General features: G+C 38.8%; 1 long non-coding RNA gene across 1 annotated transcript in view; it reads right to left on the reverse strand.

The window, feature by feature from the left end:
• Window positions 1-11724: 11724 nt before the first annotated feature.
• LOC110357391 (uncharacterized) overlaps window positions 11725-19795 on the reverse strand; it is an 89242-nt gene continuing 81171 nt past the window's right edge. Inside the window, exon 4 of the long non-coding RNA XR_010468810.1 lies at window positions 11725-19642. This is a non-coding gene — a long non-coding RNA (uncharacterized LOC110357391). The remainder of the gene's footprint in view (window positions 19643-19795) is intronic.

The raw sequence follows: 19795 nt of genomic DNA on the forward strand, positions 1-19795 counted from the left end.
TTCACTAGCAAAATCCTATTTGGCTTTCAAAGCACCTTGGACTTTCCAGTGCACTAATGTTGGTGTGTTCTTTATACGTGCTCCAGGACAGAGATTGCCTACTTTGATAGAATACAGCAATGTGATTTGCACTTTGCTGCTTACCTGAAGACCTGGAAGAACTGTCTGGTGTTCAGGAAGACAAAGGAAAGGCTGGTCATAATTGACTACGTTTGTAATATGCTGGTTATCCACAACGTCCTTGATTTATATCTCCAGTTAGCCTTGGTTTGATTCTATTGTGACTGCAAAGGTGCTCGTTAACCATATACATTCCCCAGTCCAAATCTTACTGAGCTCACATATCATGACAATGGATACCAGATGCTAGTTGTATGTCATCATATGAAAGAAATTCTGTAATTACTCTTACATGTGTTGCCTTTGATTTTTTTACAGGATATAATTTTATTATTTTGCTGCAAGAGTTAGTAAATGCACCTTTCTCATCTGTTTCCCGATTTGCATATATTACATTCAATAACTATAATTAATCTCCTCTGCAAGGCAAACAGACCTAATCCCCTCAGTCTCCCAGAGGAGAAGTGCTTTCTGTATCTCTGATGATTTCTTGTCACCTAACTGCACACAATATTTTATTTGCATTGGGTAAATAGCTTGGTTGAAATATCACTTTCACCTCTTTGCAGCCCATCTTAAGTGGAGGCATAGTACTGTTTTTTGTGTCCTACTGTGTCCCCATTTGCTGTATTTGCTGCTCTATTTTTCTTATGAACAGGTCGAAGTTGTATTTGAAAACAAAACCAACAACCAATTATCATCAATGCAGACTGGATATTCCAAGTTTTCTAACCCAGCATTTTTTAGTCTATTTCTGAAGACTTGTTTTCATCTGCTGCCCACCTTAGTCCCCTGCCTGTGAAAAGACCACCTGGAGTCATTCAACTTTCTCTAGTAGTTACCACACACAGAATACCTGAAGTAAACATAATACATAGATGGAAATTTTAGTACCTCACTGCTGAGTCTGTCATTATTCACAACCTATCTTATGAAGCTCCAGTCATTGCTCATTTACCAGATTTCTGCACTGGGCTCTACATGATCCCATGGGCCCAAACCCCACTGCAGCTCTTGTTGTGATGTCTTTGGCACTGTTCTTGGATGAATCTCAGACTTCCTAGTTCAGATTCACAACTCCTTCCACAGCCCATTCTGGCTCCTCAGCTACTGAGGGAAAGTTCCTTACAAACTTGTAGAAAGTACTAAAGAAAATTGAGTTTTATCTCCATCACAGTTTGGGGAAGTCAAGCCTAAAAGCTGTCTCAAAAGTTCTCCATTAACCAGCACAAATTCTGTATTTTTCTAGAGGGAGAAGTTGGTTTCAGATTGGTAGGATAACACAATAAACCTGTTTGTCCTTAAATTTGAATAGTGTCTTATTAACAGCCCTTGCAGGCAAGTGAATCAAATGTTGCCAATTACAACATACATGTGCCCTACAATATGAGTTTTTTAAAGCAGGTAAATTGAAGTATCTCTCCATCCTCTCTTTTATCAGTCCAGCACTCCTAAGTAGGCTTATAGGCTTACACCTTCTCACTCCCACAAACCTGACCCAAAGATCTAGACTCTGTAAAGAGCTATCAGCTCTCCCTTCTTTGCACAATACACTTGACCACTCTTTAATTTGGAAAATGATTTTTGTTTGCTGTGGTTGTATAAGTTTTCAGACAGTTTGCTGTAGTCTAGTATTCTGCAGCTAGAAGAAAGAGTACAGCATTTCTGGGATTCATTTACCATGTTGCAGGAATTACATCCACTGTTTGCCTTCCCATATTAAACATGAATCATCAGAAATTAACCTTCCTAACTGAAGTCATTAACTCATTTGGACAGGCTTTCCATTTTGTGTGCTTTGAGTTTGGGACACTGTGTATTTTATAAATCAAGTGGTATATTTTTGTGTGTCCATGTCAAGCTCTGTGTATACTGGATATTTTTTTAAAAAACATTGCATTAAATTTCCTCTTTTGTACAGTAAGCAAAACAGCAGAATTGTTGGCAAAGCTTCATCAGTCTGCTGGATAGCAATCTATGCCTCACAGATTAGGACTATAAAAATACATTTTAATTTACTGATTTGGGGAGATATTTGCAATAATTAAATTGCTGGCTTAACTCTTGTGCATTGTTATGTCTCACAGTGGGTATAATACCTTCACTCCTCTCCATCACAAGTAGTGTCACAAATTGCTATTTATATTTCTAGCTGTTGTTCACTTCAATGAAGATAATATAAAGAGATGTCAATGAAATTATATTTTCTTGTTAAATAAGCAGAGTTTTTTTGCCAGGGTAAAATGTAATTAAAATACCATTGCTTCACTTCTCAATTGTGTGTCAGAATCAAAAGAAAATTCTGTATGAAATGATACAATATTCATTCTTCCTGCATCTTCATTTGAGATTTTGTGACAGTTTTACTGCCCAGGACCTTTAAGGGAACATTTAACAGAGTATTCCAAATCTCAAACATGAGCAAGAATTACAGATTTCCATTAGCTTCTAGGGAAGACATTGAAAATTATTAATGTGCAGACCACATACAATCCTGAAAGAATATTTAGGATTGTGTTTTAAACCCTTTTCAGAGACAATGTAATTGAATAGCACATCAGTTTCTTCACAGACAGATATTTGTCATTCTTCCACTGCTGGGTATGAAGTTTGAGTAAAACATTTACTAAAACATCTCTGTGTGTTGAGGGTTTAGATTGTGGGGTGACAATAAAACCCTGGCAGATTTATTGTTAACCTCCTCTCCCCACCCCCACTTCCCCCTTTTGCCCCTCCCTCTCCCCCCTTCCCACTCAGGACAGGTGATTGGGAGGAAAAGAAGGACAGAGAGAAGAGAGTTGGAAAAATTAACAATGTTTTACTAATGCTACTAATAAGAATAGAGAAAATAATACAAAATATACAAAACCAATCTTGAAAGTCTCAGCAACTGCAGAGCCGGCACCCAAAGTCCTGGATTGGACTCTGCAGCCAGCTGGAGCTGGATTCAGTCTCTCACTAGGCCTCAGTTCGCAGGGACGACTAGCAAGGTCCTCTCCTAGTGTCGGCCATAAACAGAAGGGAAAAGGGAAAAAGGGACGAGATCCGCGTGATCTCCCACTTTTATATGAAGTATTCACGTGAATGGAATGTTATACACAGTTGATCAGTTTCTTGGTCACCTGTTTCTCGTTGCCCCTCTCGCAAGATGTCCATCCATGCTTACCAATAAGTCAGCATTCCATTGCTATATTTACCAAAATGTGTATCTGGTTCTCCAGGAAAATACAGCTAATATGAAAGCTTTAGCTGACAGGCAAATTCACTAAAAGAGAAACTTGTTTTTTAACAAAACTGAGACACTGTGTTACGGGACACATATGTACATGCCCTTTTCTGTGCCACTGCTTCACCTTGTGAGGAAGTCCTTAGAGCCTTGGAAGAATTGCAACACTCACGCTTAGTTTAAGAAATGCCTTATGGCTCATTTGTACCAAGAAACTTCTGACTAACTATCAACAGGCTCCATTGTGGCCCAGTAGGCCTATAGTGGTACAGATGCTACAGCATTTAGGAGTAACAATTTTCATGAACTTTATAAAACACCTCAGTTCTGTTAGTAGAGAATCATTCAGCTCTCTCTTTAACAGACTCCTACCTGCAGCTGGCAGCAAAAGGAAAATGTTCCTCCAGAGCCTTTGTAGCCTCTGGGGTTCACAAATCCTCTCCACCCCTTTCCTCTATTCTGTCAATGAAATCTGTGATGGTGAGCTGAACATGAGCGTCAGTGGAGACAGCCTAAGTACCATGCCAGTCCAATATTAGTGCCTTCAAATTTAAGGTGATCCTTGCTTCTCAGAACAAGCCAAAATTCACAATAAAAAAATGAACTTTCAGTCGTCATTTCATAGACCATCTTCTCACAAACTCCAGTAACCTATTTCCTCCCAGAGATGTTGGAGAAGAGCTCTTCTTGGATCTACCTTCTTCACAGACCGTGTCACGGGCATGCTTTGCCAGGCAATCACCAGGTACAGGAAATATTTAAGTGTAAGGTCTGTTACTTTAAACTTTGAATGCTTAATCCAACTTTGGACTTCAATAGCGCTGTCAGGGAGGCATCAATGCCCAGAACTCCAGGTCAGCCACCTTCTGTGGCTCCTGTCAGCTCTTTGTTGACCTCTCCATCTGGCACTGCCAAAGGCTCTTGCAGCTGTGCACCTCTCTGCACTCTCAGTGTGCCCAGCTCTTACAAAACACTAGATCCAGTGCCTAGTCTGTGAAAACAGAAGCGGGGTTATTCCAGATGAAAGCAAAAACTGGTTTTACATTGAAAAAGGGAAGGTGAATGTTGCTGTCTTTCTTTACAGCTGTATCTGGAACAGTTTACTTATTTTGGAGTAAACTCAGCAGAAAACATTTATCTGCAGTGTGTGTGGTGTTTTTTTTTTTTTTTTTTTCCTGTGCTGAGCCCTCTCAAACAACCCTGCAGGAATCAAACTTACAGGTATCTGTATTAAAGATTTTCCTGCTCAGCCTCTGCTCTTAGATTAGAATAATTTTAAATTGTTAGTCTTCATTATTGCCTTTTGTACAACTTCAGGTTTTGCTGCTCTGAATGTTTAGTAATTTCAAGAGTCTTCCAAGTATTTAAAAGCCTTTCTAAATTTTCTGCTTTGCATGTTCATACAGAGAAAGCATTCAAATAAACCCATGTGACCATTCTATCCCTTCTCCAGAGTATAGTGCACATGGCTTACAACTGTAACTTAATCTACTTGCACCCAAGAAAGCTGCCATTTGTGTTTGCAAATGCCAGATCTGGTGGTCCAAAGATATGGCCTTCCCTCCATGAATGCAACAAGGTTATAGCAGTGCTCTGTCATGGGGATGCCTGACTCTGCTTCTTCCCTGTGCCCACACTGGTATGACAGCTTTGTGACTGTCCATGCATTAGTAATGTACATCACCATTAAACTTCTGTTAAAAAATATTACATTAGCTTAGAGAAGCTTTCACTTTCCCGTACATTCACTAGAACTTGCAAGCCAAAGTTCTTAGGTCAATCTTACCCCAAATAATAGATTCTGTGAAGGTTTTGTGAGTGTATTGTGCTTATTTGTGTTGAATTTTAAAGTGAGGGTGGGGAATGGAATATTGGGGGAAGCAGATATTTGATTTCTGTCATATAACCAGCATATGTCTTTCCATGAATCAAAAGTTCATTTATTTTTTTCCTTTACGGTAAATAACTTCTATTGTTTCTTTCCTCTGCCCTTGTTTTTCTTAATTCTTGCAACATCTGCCAGCTAAATGAGTATGTCTTCCAGTACCTAGGAAGAAGATGCAATTCCTATAGGGCACAGATTATATTAAGCATACAATACTGTGAAATTACACACTCCATTTAAAAATAGTTAAAAGGAGGAGGGAGCGTGGAAGAACAAATTATTAGCAACCTGTTTGTCTGTCACACTGCTGATAAAATCTGGATAGATAATAGGAGAAGAGCTGTTGGGAAAGCTGTCAGATTTCACACTGCAGGAGACCTCCTTGTGATTACTGCTCATGGCACAGAGCTTTATGCCTTTCCTGTCAAAGACCAGTTTGGTAAGAAGTTACATGCACCTTGTTTAATTTGGAAGAACAACTTATAAAATACTCAGTGGGTGTGCACTTCAAAAGCTTATGTTCACTTTATTCCTCATGTTAGGTATAGATTTTTTTGGAAATAATGTGTAGTGTCTTTAAGGCACAAATTGGCTTTCGAAGGATACTCATCTGTTTTCCTCTCAGTGTTTTATTCAGGGACAAAAATGTGCCCTTCAGTGACTGCAGCTGACAGCTGTGGATGAAAGACACTGTGTCACTGTATCAAATGCTGTGTTCTCTGCTTTTAAGCCCTCTTTCCTCATGTCCAGACTGATGTGAAACAAAGTCCAGACTTCCTTCACTATTTGCATTTGCAGTCTGAAGTTGTAGCCACTTCTTTCAAGGCTGGGGGTACGTCAGAACATCTCCACTGAAACTTCATTTATTAAAGAGGGAAAATGAGACTAGCACTGTCAAAATATAAGGTATCAAAGCACATCCAGCTGTAGATCCAGATTCTGCAAAACTTAATCTGCATAGTTACAAATGCAAATAAAATTCAGAGGTTTAGTTCTGTTGCTAGTGGTAAGTTAAAATGCTGGTACTCCTTACCAGCCTTCACCCTGGGATCTGTCCAAAACTATCTTGAGGACCCTTATCAGATGGGCTCCCTCGGTTGATATCAAAGACCCTAAATTTGCAGATGAACTCTAAAAAAAGGGTTTTGGATTAGACCTATGCATAACCATAGTGCTTACAGAGTCACCTTTATCTCAGAAAGCAAATTAATCTCCTTTTTCTGATAATAGTAGTCTTGTTTTCTCTTCTTGTATCTTGGATTCAGAAGTGTATCTCAGTTCAAATGAAACATTTGGCTGGAATAATTAAAAAGAAGCTTTAGAACACCACAGGAATGTGATGTGATGAGGCAAACCAGTATGCCTCTGGGACAAGCCATCACAGCTGTCCAATCTGTAGCAGCTTGCCTATGGCTTGAATGGTCCATTAAATGACATAGTCTGATTCTCCTCTAGCCATGAAGTATTGCAAGATGAGCTTTTAAGGAAACCAAGTAGCTTCCCAGTTTACTTATCTAAAGCTGCACTAATATGGTCATTTAACACAGATGCCTCTTCACTCCTTCATTGACCTCCACAGAGCTGGCATGATGCTGTGAGCAGAGGGTAGAAAGCTGGAGCTGACAAGGTTTAGCTGATCTGGCTTTACAACTCATCTCTAGCTCTTCCCATTGACTGTTGCTCAGAGAGGGTGTAGAAGCCAAAGACGCAACCCCTGCCCTGGTAACTGGAGAAGCAGAAACTTCTGTCATTTAGGTGATCTCCTCTGATTCTCCCCTTTCCTTCCTTATGGTAGTGACTTTGCCTAGTATTCCCATTTCCTCTTCCTTCCCAGCGAGAAGTCACTATGTGTGAGGGCTGATGTATGGGAGATGGAGTGGCTCCTCTCAGAGGCTAGAAATAAGCAGACAGCTGGGGAAGAGAGGGTTTGTGGCTACAAGTGTCATACTCAAAGGTATCAGAGAAGGGGACACCAGAAGAGCCGATTCATTGGAGGAGTGAAAACAGAAAAACAAACAATCAAACAATAGAATTCACTACCTTCACAAACTCCACTAGCCCATCCCCATCCCAGAAATCCTCTGATGCTTTGGGGAGCTCCACCCTGAATCCTTGTGCTTGTTTTGGCTGGGATAGAGTCAATTTTCTTCATGGTAGCTAGTAAGGGGCTATGTTTTTTATTTGTGCTGAAAACAGTGTTGATAAAACAGGAATGTTTTAGCTATTGCTAAGCTGTTGTTATAGAGTCAAGGTCTGTTCTGCTTCTCACACCACTGAGTGGGCTGGGGCTGCACAAGAACTTGGGAGTTGACACAACCAGGACAGCTGACCCCAACTGACCCCAGGGATGTTCCATACCATATGACATCGTGGTCAGCAATAAAAACTGGGGAAAGGACTAGGAAGACATTTAGAGAGACAGTGTTTTTCTTCTCAAGTCATGCTACATGTGATGGACTTTTACCTTTGAGCCAACCCTGCTGTGCTTGTTTCACTTGTACTGTGTGTACATATACAGGTCCTCAGGTGTTTGCAAGATTACATTAAATGAACGTATGTAAACACTTTTTTGACAACAATTTCCTCATGAGTAACAGGCTGACAATCCACAAATTTAAAAAAAAAATAGTTTCCTGAGTAGAACATTTAGGAGAAGTTTACCTGTTTGATTTCAACTCTTTCATTATACTGCATGCTCTGTTTCCCAAAACACCTTTTTATTTATACCATTTATATTGTTTCTAGACTTTGGTGTTATGTTTTGCTTAAGTATGATGAACAATGCAAATGCAATAAACCCCCACACTTTAAAGCTGGAAAAACTCCTCTGTAACATGCACAATTCTTAAATTTGACAAGCTGAAGTCAAGTTTGAGCTGGAGTGTTTGGAAATATCCCCAAGTGATATTTCTGTCATTACACTTTCAAGTAAATTTATCTTTTATTGGTTTTGCTGCTGCTGCTGCTCAGCTTTATTTATGAATCTTTGAAAATAGGAATTTATAATGAACACACAATCAGTTTCTTAAATTACAGCACTGAGGCACTAACAAGTAAACATTACTATAATCAAGCTAATAAAAGGCCACATTAGGGATGGGAATCTGCATATGAAAAGGAACATCATTTTCCTGATGGTAGTTTTACTATCTTTTTATATTTGCATACACCCTGTAGAGTCTTACCACCATTTGAAGCTGATCTACTTGAAGAAAAAACAGGTTTTTACTCCTTAATCTCTTTAAATCAAAACAATATTTATATTTTTGGCCAGCTGGTCCTGTGTTTACTAAAGTTCGTTCTTTGAAGAACTGACACTTCCATTTATCCAGAAAAGCAGATGTACAGCACACTTAGGGACAAGTGAGATGAGTGAGCTGTGTACTGAATTTTTAATTATATTTCCCTGGTAGATACTTCAGAAAGCACTTTTGAGGATTACAAATTAACTTGATAATGGGGAGTTTTCTTCAATTCCAAACTAGTGGAAAGATCGCTATTGGTTTCCATATTTAGAAGCTGCTGCAGGACGTTCTGGTCATAGCTTTTTTATTATCAGAAAGGCAAAAAAGTGGGGCTGGGGAAACACTAACAAAACACAGTGTAAATTTCACATTAATCTTTCCATACCCAATAAAAAAACACCCTGTGACTAAGTTTTGTCTCATAAAATCCCTGTTTTGGTGATAACTCATATGCTTTTTGAAGCCAAAAAGGCTTTATTTATGATATTTAGGATATGACACAAATTCAGACAGAAGTGCATTGAGGTCACTTGGAGCTTAGCTGTTGAGGAGCATGGGACTCATAAATTAAGTTACGTATTTTTCAAGACTTTGTTTTTGCAACATATCCTTACAGTTCTAGCACTAGATAAACAACAGAATCTCAGGAAATGATTTTATTGTCTTCTGAAAGTTTGTTGTGAATTTGTAAACTTATGGTATAGTATGCCTGTCAACTATCATGAAGTTTCTCTTAACTGTCCATACTATTTTCTAGGGCTGGTAATGATTTAAGGCCTCAGAGAGTGCAGTGCACTGTGGAAAATTGTTTAGTCAGCTGTGGTTTACTTTATAATGTGGTTTTTTTTGACCACAGTCTAGTTTTTCACTGGTTGTCTTTAAATGGAAATCTGAACTACAATTTTTCTGGGTTTACTTAAAAGTTGACTGCTAGCTTTCACATTAGGCAGCTGCAAATGTGCAAGAATTTCCAGCCATTTTAATTCTGCTGCTCAAAGAATGGCTTCCATGAGTAATTCAGTACATCCTGTCATGCCCCTGCATTTCTTTTATGTGTTAAGGTCCCTTTTGCTGATTTCATGAAGAATCAGGTTTAGGGAGAATTCTGCTAACAACAGTTAATGGTTTTCAATAAACTTCTAGTTGTTCCATTGGATTAAAGTAGTTGTTTCTATACACAGAAGTTTTCTCAACTGGGAAGAAATAAATCATTAGAAAAGTACTGTTCTGGCTCCCCAATGTGGGGCACAAGAGAATTTCCATTAATGTTTCACAGATAGTAATTTCATGTCCATCTGCATTATCCTAGTGCCACTGAAAGCTGTCACAGAGCAAGCATACAATCTTGTAAAGGAAAACAAATGTCTGATACTTCATATCATGTAGAGTCCATAGGTAGACAGAATATGTTCTGCGAGTGTGTACTACACTACATACATAATCAAGAAATAAAGTATATAGATGTAAAATGTAAAAATTAAAAATAAAAAACTTTTTTTAGAAGAATTGGAACTGTTAAAAAAATGTAGATTTCAGTGAATGAAATATTTTTCAGAAAATGTTTTGACTGAAAATTGGACTGATATAGCTATAAATTATTCAAGTAACATAAATCCAGTAATTTCGATTGACAGCAAATTAGTGTTGCTGGCATTATGGAAGGAGAAGGGGGGTTCTTCTAAATCCTGATAAATGTACTACAACTAGACCTTTAAAGCTGCTTCAAGAAATGTGTGTTACACTTTCTCTCCTCACTCAATGACATCTTTGAAGGAAATACTGTGACTGGATATGTAGACATTGGAAGTACCGAAGTCTACATGCTTTCATCACATAAAGAATGACATTGAACAGTCACAGACCAATGCTTGTCATTTTCAGCTGTGATGTATGAATCATAGCCGTAAAAAACCCCATGCTTGTAAATAAAACTATATGAAATGCCCATGACATAAATTCTTTTAAAGTATTTCAGAATTCTTCAAAGTATTTGACAAGGCTTCTGTCAAAGAGTTATCATCTTGTCTTGAATTTTTCTCTTGCAGAGAAAGGCTAAGAAGATTATAGTAGGGCAATTCTGATTTCTTGCTGGAATATTTCTTTCTCTGTCCATTTCAGTCAAGCTATAAATATGAGAATGATACAGATGCTGTATCGGTCTCAAGCACCAACTCATTTTTTATCAACACAAAGTAGCCAAGTACCTGCATAGACTCCCTTACACTTGTCAATGGCTTTTCAAAAGATCGGTCATGGTCCTTCCTGGTTAATCTTCCTTCACAATGAGTCAAAGAGACACAGACAGAGCCAGTGAAACGATTTTAGTAAAGCTGTTTCCAGGGTGCATTCTCTGCAAACAGGCCAGTAGCTTTTTCCAGCAAGAGCTGGAGGAGTCTGAAACATAAACCTCTTGTGAGGGAGGAGATGCCGGTGAGGCACGGTTAGTTAGTTAGTGATGTTCCAGCTGTTGCTTGCCTTTACTGTTCTTGCATGTCCCCAAGCACTGTTGACCCTGGGTTTTGCCAGTGTTCAATGCATCATTGCATCCACCGCCTACTCTGCTGCTCCCACAGGTCATCAGGGTTTACCTTCCATTTGTTCAGTGACCTGGGCTACAAGGTCTAAAACATTGCTGCACAGTCCAGGCAGTGAACTCAAGCAAACGTCTTCACCCCCTTGGGCACAGACCCAAACTCATCCATGCAAGAGCGAGACCTTCCTCCCAGGCCAGCTAGAATGGACCTTTCATCACAAATGTTTTCCATCTCTTTTTGCTATATCTGCAGGCTTCTGGGTTTGCTTGGTTTAGCACACATGCTGTTTTCATGCTTCACATCCCACCACTCCTCCTCTTGCTGTACAGTGACAGACTGTTTGTAAAGACAGTCTCAAAGGGTTCATTTCTGTATGTTATCCAAAGAAAAGTGTTGGATAGTTTGACATGCAATGCAAGACTAGCAATCTCAAAACCTGATGCAGAAGAAGAGACAGGTATTTCAAATAGGTCTAGACACCTATTTGTCTAGATGATTATTAGATCATCTAGATGATTATTCCATAAAAATGCAATGATACTACCAAAAGGAGTAGAATTAATCCATATTTTTGTTTTTACAGACAGATCTAAAAAATGGTTTACATATTTCATGAACCCTTTTTTGAGAGCATTGTTCAATCAGAATATGAAGGACTTTATCAAGGAATCTCATCTCTTCAGTGGTTTGAAAGTGACATTTGCACTGGCTGGGTTCTTAAACAGATTGCCAAGACGCCTAAACCTGTCTGTTGCTGTCATTGCTATGCTGAAGTTAACAAGGACAAAATATTTTTGCTTTTCTCAAGGCACTTGTTTTGGGGAGGAGAAAAGTAGAGGCTCTGCATGTGAAGGCAATGATTGTTAAAGGGAACATATCTTTCAGTACCAAGATACAGTGATGTTTTTCTTCTGATTATTGTGCTAAGACATGTTCAGCATGAGAAAACTAAGGCCAAATGACAGTGAGTGCACATCTATGTGTAGTCTGAACACCTTTTAATGTTGTGCCTTCTTGTACCAAATCCCACCTTTCCTAATAAGGCAAAATCTAGTGGCTTCCAGTTGAGTCACTAACTCTGTTGCAACTTTCTTGGCAAGAAGCTCACTTTTTATAGTAATCTCACTTAGAAACAATCTTGAAATAGAAGCTCCTATAATATTATTAATGAAAAAATGTTGCCTCCAGACATGGCTAAAGAAGGAAAACACTTGTAACGGCTGTTGAGTGCTGGGTCCGTGTGGATGTCGGTCTACAGAAGCCAGTGTGATCCACAGTGCCCTGTCCTGAAAATAAGCTTCACAGGGCTCATGGGAAGGATACTTCTTTTGTCAAATCTAAGGAGTCTTTGACACTCCAAAATTGGTACTTCTTTTTTGCAGCTTTTTCCATTTTCCTTAATTTCTATGCTTTTAAAAATCTCATATTTATTTTATGAAGAGTGTATTGACACCTTTCAGATGAAAAAACGAATGCCTTCAGTCGCAAGTTCACCTCAAAATTTAGAAATTAAATTAAAAATTTGAGATGTGGAGTAGCAATTCAGGGAGGTGACAAAAATTCAAGGATGATTTTTCAGAAGAAGACAAAATGAAGTGTTTTCTTTCATTTGAGTTGGGGATCTAGAATTTATTTAAAAAATCAGACATGTCTTATTGTGTTGTGACAGATTCTATCATCATTAATGTCAACACTTTCATTATTCTTTAACCTCTATAAAAAGTTGCCATGAAGTGACATGGTGATCTCCTTGCCATGATACAGAAACACATTTGTAGAAATTCTAGTAGGAGTGGGACCAGAAGTCTTGTCCAAACAAAAGTATTAACATAAGCAGTGGAAAGAAGGAATGGAATACAAAACAGAGAGAAGGCCCCAGTCACTTTGCCCTTCCTCCCCTTCCCTGCTTCTTCATCCCTAATCACATAGCTCAGCATAAAATGTGTAGGGGAGCAACCAATGAGTCCAAGAAGTGTTTGTTAGGTTTGACAGTGACACCTGGAAGGTGAGATGCAAAGGTGAAATGGAAGACAGAAATGATTGCAAAATACATCCTTTCTGTTTTCTTGGAAAACAAGAAGTTTGCAACCAGTATATTTTTCAGATTTAACTTTGGGTTTCAGTTGTACATTCTCATCAGGTATGTTTTAAGCTAAAAACTAATTACTTGGTGTTTACAAAATATCTAAACAGAACCAGTGAAATACATCTGCATACTGATGAGACAGTATCTTAAGTCTTTGCAGCCAGAGGCAGAATTTAGAAAGCAATGTCAAGAATTTTCAGATGAGAGTCTGCCAGGCAGTTGGCCTGGGAGAAGAAGAGTCCAGAGGGAATGTCGTAATTGTGCATTTGACTTAACAAGCACCTGATTCAAAAACAGTAGGGAACATCATCAGCACAGCTTTGTGAAAGACAGAATAGCAGCCTGGCAGTGGTGATTATGTTCTGTACCTCTAGATAAGCAATGTATGGAAAAGTTGCAATCAGGAAAAGAAGCTCCCAAATGATATTGATCAAATCAAAACAGGAATATATGAAAGCTTGTGATAATACTGGGTGAAATATCAAATTGTGTTCATCATAGTGGATTTTCCAGACCTCATAAAAGGCATCACAGCTTGCTCTATGCTTGTCATTGACCAAAGAGGGTTGAAGTCTGTTTCCATGTTAAAGTCACGATGTGAGTTCCCCATAGAAGTCACAAAAAATGCATCAAAGCCACTCTGAGGCCCCACTGGCCTAAGTGCAAAATAAATTTAAGCACAAATATTTCACATAACAGGCATTGTATTGGTTTCTTTTCAGAATACATGTTCAGTCACCTTTAAAAAGCGTTAAAGAAATATCAATGTTCTGAATTTTTTAAACCAAATATTCTAGGGACTTAGTGCTTAAAGCTTGAAATGTAAGCAAGTAGTCTTAGTGCTGCATGTTAATCTGGACTGGCTGAGGAAAAGACAACAGCTAGAAATGTAAATTAAAATCACAAAATTAAGCCAAAACAGTCTTGGAAAACTTAATCTGGATGAAGCCCAGGGGTTTCCTTTTCTGTAAGTTTTACTCTTAAAATCTGTGCATAACTTGTGAGGAATAATATTAGTTCTGCAAAACCCTTTCAGTTGCACTGCCTAATTCTAGAAATAACATAGTAGTCTATCCAACATAAACATAGCTCAAAAAACCTAAGTCAAAGCTCTTTTCTTTTTTTATGTACATGCAGATCATACATTCACATAGTAATGCCATGTGCAGTGCTAAGTTTGGGGGTGAGAATTACTGTGGCTAAGGAGCAGATCTGCCCCAGTACAGGGTCCTCTTATCTTGTGGGTTTTAAAACGCCATTCTGTCTTCTAAGTGTTGTTCATGTGAGTGTAATGTAAACAAAAATAAAGCTAGGCATAGCACTGGCTACTGGAAACACAACGTGTTTGAAAAGTGGTGCCTTCCCTAGGAAATCACACCCACATAGCTGTCACTGTTTATGCAGAGCCTTCCCCAACAGCTGATCACTGTGACCAATAATCCACAACTTTAGCCCATTCCTGAAGCTCTTTATCACTGTTAGGCAGAACCACTTGATGCAATTTGAAGCCTAGGAGCTTGATTGCAAATCAGTGTTGGATGTTAAGAATTTTTACTTTCTTTTATTTTGCTTCTCAGAGCACTACAGGAGACAGGAAGAATGATTTACATTACCAGCTTAAACATTTATGAAAAAATGGATAAAAGTAACAGAGATTGACTAGATAGACACAAATAAGACTAATAGCACTGTATATCTAATCCCAGGCTCCATGCTGCCACAATAACTAGTTCATTAAAAAGTATTTCTGTATCCCTGGTGTACTTTTCATGACAACAGGGGTTTTTATTCAAGTGAGTGATCACAGAGGGGAGCACTTGCAGAACTTCTTTCTTATTCTGATTACTTTGGTTAGAAAAAAAGATTTTGTCAAATTAATGTCTACTGAAGAGATGGAAATAGAGCTAATGAAAGCCTTGTGGAAGTGCTCACAGACTGGGACTGTTTCATGCTTTGTACTCAGGCAAAACTCCAACTGGTTCATTACTTTAAAAATCTTACTTGTGTTCGGCATTTGGCCTGTTTCACCAAAAAACACAGACACAGTCTGTTTTTTGCTTTTTTCTATTTACTTCTACATCTAATAGACTTCAAATGGAAGAGAAAATGCCAAGGCACAGCTAATGCCCCACTATGGGTAACAGGGAATAAGCCTTGTATCCAGTGAAAAATACAGAGCCATGGAAGCAAAGAACTTGGCCTTATTGCTACTTCACATACTAGTACTTTCTATGATCTTAATATTTTGCTTTGTTTTTTTTTACTTTGGATTCCATTTTCTGTAGCAGAGAGATGATAAACTTAGTGTGCTTATAAAGGACTTCAGGAACTACAGTAAAAATGCTATGGAAATGCTATGTGTTCTTCTGGTTTAGTTTGATAAGTTTTGGTGACTCACTATCTATTCAAAAGCTCTGCATATCTGTAATGCAATGATTGGCAGAGCATCACAGGGGATATTTGCAATAGGGAAAAGTCACCATCTTACAAAAAGCGTATTATCTTCTTTCCACTGAAGTTAGTGGGATTTTTGCCAGTAATTTCAGAGGAAGTATGCCTATTCCCATAATCTCCTTTGAAAATTACACCCAGAGGAGAAGACAAGTAGGATATGAAAGCTGTAGTGCTCTTAGAACAGCATTCAGTGTTGCAGCAGCTTCAATGCTGAGACTTGCTTTGTGCTTTTGCTGCTAAAAAGTATAATCCTTTAGGCTCTGCGTCACAGTCACACTCATTTATATGTGCACTAACATGGCCTTATCACGTATTTCTAACAAGACTTCTCACAGGAATAGGTGCTATAGTTGCATTTTGAAAGAACTATTATTTTCCACTGTCTGAGATACATTGTGTAACTGGTTCTCGGAGTGTCATTTACTTTCCTTCCATAAAGCCAGGCTTTCCAGGAGGAAACACTGGGTGTGATTCTGGATAGGTGAACTATGCCCTTGTGTCTCAGGGTCAGAGATAATTTCTGCAGTTCACCACGCATTTCTTTGCCCTGATGGTGTATGCATGTTGTCTCTGTTGGAGAGCAGAGGCGGGACAGTTGAAAGTTAATCTAAAGGATGCAACAAAAGGCTGCAGAGGTCATCTGTGTGGATGACCATGACAAATGCTTCTAGCAGAAGTAACCTAACAGTCCTTCACCACAAAACAAAAATAGTGCTGAGAGTCTGAGTGAACTTTCATTTTGGGTTTATCATCACCTACAGTTACAGCAGTGATAACTTTTCTCTGTGAGCAGGAGAGGAAGAAGTGTTGGGATCAAAGGTGTGCTCAAGACGTGTGAACTTTTGAAGATGTTGACACAAATATCAATGTGTTTTATAGACAAAAATATAGAGACCGTAAAATTATATTCTCCCACTTTTCTATCTTATAAACAACAGGCAGAACAAGAGCTGAGGAATGAAAGAATGTCTCTGCCATTCCATCGTTATGAAGGTGAGTCCAAATCACTTGTCTTAAATTCATGAATGTATTAATGACTTCAAGATCTCTCTTATTTATGCATCATCTACGTGCCTGGCCAGTAATAAATATGTTTCCTCTTTTAAAGTGGCTGTGGGAAGTAGAAAGCATTTAGCACATTGAATCCACAACCAACAAGAAAATCAGAAACCAGAAACAGACCTTGCCTGCAGTCAAAAGGACCTGGATGCTACACAGACATAAAGTGCCTCAAAGCTTGGCAGAGTTCAGAATAGGAACTGAGTCTGGCTTTGTAATTGAATCAACACAGGGTTTGGATTTGCTAACCTCCTTTGTAAAATGATGAAGCATATCAGAGGTGCCAGTAGCCTCACAGATCCCTTCATAGTGGTTTGATCTGCACTATCTAAATGCAGACACTTCTGCATTTTTTGTATGCAGAACGCTTGGTTTGCAGTCACTGAGAGCAAGTGTGCAGCAATGACACCATACTTTCCCTGTGACAACAGCCAATCTGGGCACCACATTAGCTGAGCCAAACAGAAATGTCCTTCCAGCCTAAAAAGAGTTAATCTGCATTCACCTGAGTGACCCCATGTAGACATTTACAGGTCTTGACCATGCTCTTTTGTTCCAAAGGCTCCTGAGGTGTCTAATAACATTGAGTGTGTGTCTCTGGTGCCACTCCTGAGAACATCCATCCTCCTCAAAGCACAGTACCAACTAACTTGGGCTGGCAAAATGCAACTCATGCTCAACACAAACAATCCTGTGCCCAAACAAATAAACTGTGCTGGATATTAGCAGGCTCTGTGGGCACCTGTGTCACAGTAGTTGCCATAAGGACCAGATCCTAAGAGATCCTATAATTTTCTGATTTTTCTATTTTCCAGAGCATCCTGGACCCACATTTCATAGGGACCAGAGGTCTTAACAGGACTAATGCATTCTTCATTGAGAAATATGCAATCTTGAAAAGTTCAAGAGCATAGACTGGATTTTAGCCACCAGGCTACCCAGTGGTGGGTGACTGGCAATCCCTGGCCAGGTGCTAATAGAACCAAACAAGCAATCTGAAACCAAGAGGTTTACAAATAAGCCTCAACTTTTTATTTTTCCCATATCTTTGTATGCAGGTTAGAGAAAGAGTCTCAGTTGCAACATTCAAAAAGACAAGTTAGTCTAAATTTTCCATTGTAGGTCATAGTTTTATGAAGTCTAGTTTGAAATCTCAAACTGAAATCTGCTCCTTTACATTTGGATGCTATTTCACCTGTTGCATATCCAGTTGCAAGTGTGAACTTTAAATGACCAAACTTTTTTTACGCTTTGATTTAAAGAATTAAGCTGAGAAAGTGGATTGGTGTATTCTGTCCATCTCAAGGGTGGTCCAGTAGGCAGGAATAAACACAATTATAAATTTCATACGCTTGTAGTAGACATAGCTATATACTTATATGTAAAAACTTTGCATGTCAAAAGTTCACTACAATGACAGTCTTAGCTGGAAAAAATAATGCCAATGGACACTGCTTTGGAAGCAGGGAGAGGCAGGCCAAACAGTGTTACCTCCTGTAACCTGATGCTTTCAGTGGCAAAAGCTGGTTTCGTTGATTTTTTGACAGAAGAAACACCGGAGTGGGGGGGAGTGGTAACTTCAGTTAAATCAGACAACTTCAATTTTAGTCTTTTTTGTTCTGCTTACGTATGTATAAGAAGACATTTCCTTCTATGCGTCTACATTTGGGATCACAATTTTTATGTAAAAAGTGAGAGTACTTTAAGGCACAGCATCCCCATGGAGCAGCATTGTGCAGGGTGTGGGAAAATACACTTCACGCAAGGAGAGAGGGAGGTATAGAAATTCTGGCCCCTCTGGCCCCAGGTGAAGCATTCATCTTCTGCCTGGCCAGTTCTGCCTCACTGTAGCACTGCTGCAGAACACTGACTGTGTTTTCCTCATGTCTCCAAAGGTTGCAGTGCATGTGTACATATGTTAGCACTGCAGAGGACTTAGCCCAGCATTCAAGCTTCAGCTCTTCTCAAATAAAAATGTTAGAGCGTTAAATGATGTGAAGTCCTATCACCTAAAAAACAACATTCTTAGTCCGTGTACTAGCTTCCTTTGTCTTTTTGGCCCTGTGTAATGTATGTATGGATGAGCACATTTTAAAGACATCTTGTTACTTGGATGGCAAGGAAATAATACACTAAGTGCACCTGGTCACCACTAATACACGGAACACTATGAAAGTTTGCTCCATTTGTTGTTTTTGTCACATATAATCAAGAAAGTGTCAGACCCAGATAAAGCCCTTTTTGAATGATTTATTGCATTACCAGCTTTATATCTTGAGGAAATAAATAAATAATGTTTTGGCATGAAGATGCTTTTCGGGAGCTGCTCTAATCAGTGTTCTGGCCAGAGATCCCTAAGTGACAGCACTTGCATTAAACAGATACAATTATGTCTGCTGTTTTAAAATAATTGGGAAATAAAGGTTGTGAAAAATTTGCAATGTAGTTTTGAAACTTTTCTGCTTTAAGTTTTGGTGTCAAATCACTAGCTAGTCCAACTCAGATCCAAAACCAGGCCAGCAATCACAGCCACAAAGATTCTCAATGTCTGTAATAATGCACAGAAGGAAAAGAATTCATTACTCAAAGAACTTAGTGACTGGGGACCAGATTTGTATAGGCAGAGTTGGTGCCCTGCTACTGGTGTAACATATACACTATGACCACAAATTTCTCATCCAGCACATAGTAGTATTCATGAAAATACCTACTTTGAGTGTGAATCAAACAGAACTGGATGACAGATGAAATTAAATCAGAACTCTCTAAAACTTGAGCCAACTACGAAATTCAATTCATTGTTCTCAAATTATGAAACAAGTGGGTTTTTGGCATTTTATGTACTATCTATCAACTGTCCAGGGCCAAATAAATACCAACGGCAGCTTAATGGCTAGAGCAGCAGAGAGAGATATAGTGTTGAGTGACTTACTTTAATTCAAACCTCTTATCTTTCTGCGTCATTCTAGGTCTGATGACTGTTCTTTTGCTGATAACTTTTACTGTAGTAATTTTGAAAGACTTAAGGCCCACCTAAAAAAAAAAAAAAAAAAAGGTTTAAGCACCTATCAAAAAACTCAGGAAAATATAGTCTCTCAACCTAGCAGACACCTGCCCCTGTACATGACTGGACTTTGTAGGTTCTCTCAGTTTAGTGTCAAAATGCCCTAGGCACCTTCAGTTACA

Source organism: Columba livia, chromosome Z (genome assembly GCF_036013475.1).
Source record: "Columba livia isolate bColLiv1 breed racing homer chromosome Z, bColLiv1.pat.W.v2, whole genome shotgun sequence".
In the NCBI taxonomy this organism is placed as follows: Eukaryota; Metazoa; Chordata; class Aves; order Columbiformes; family Columbidae; genus Columba; species Columba livia.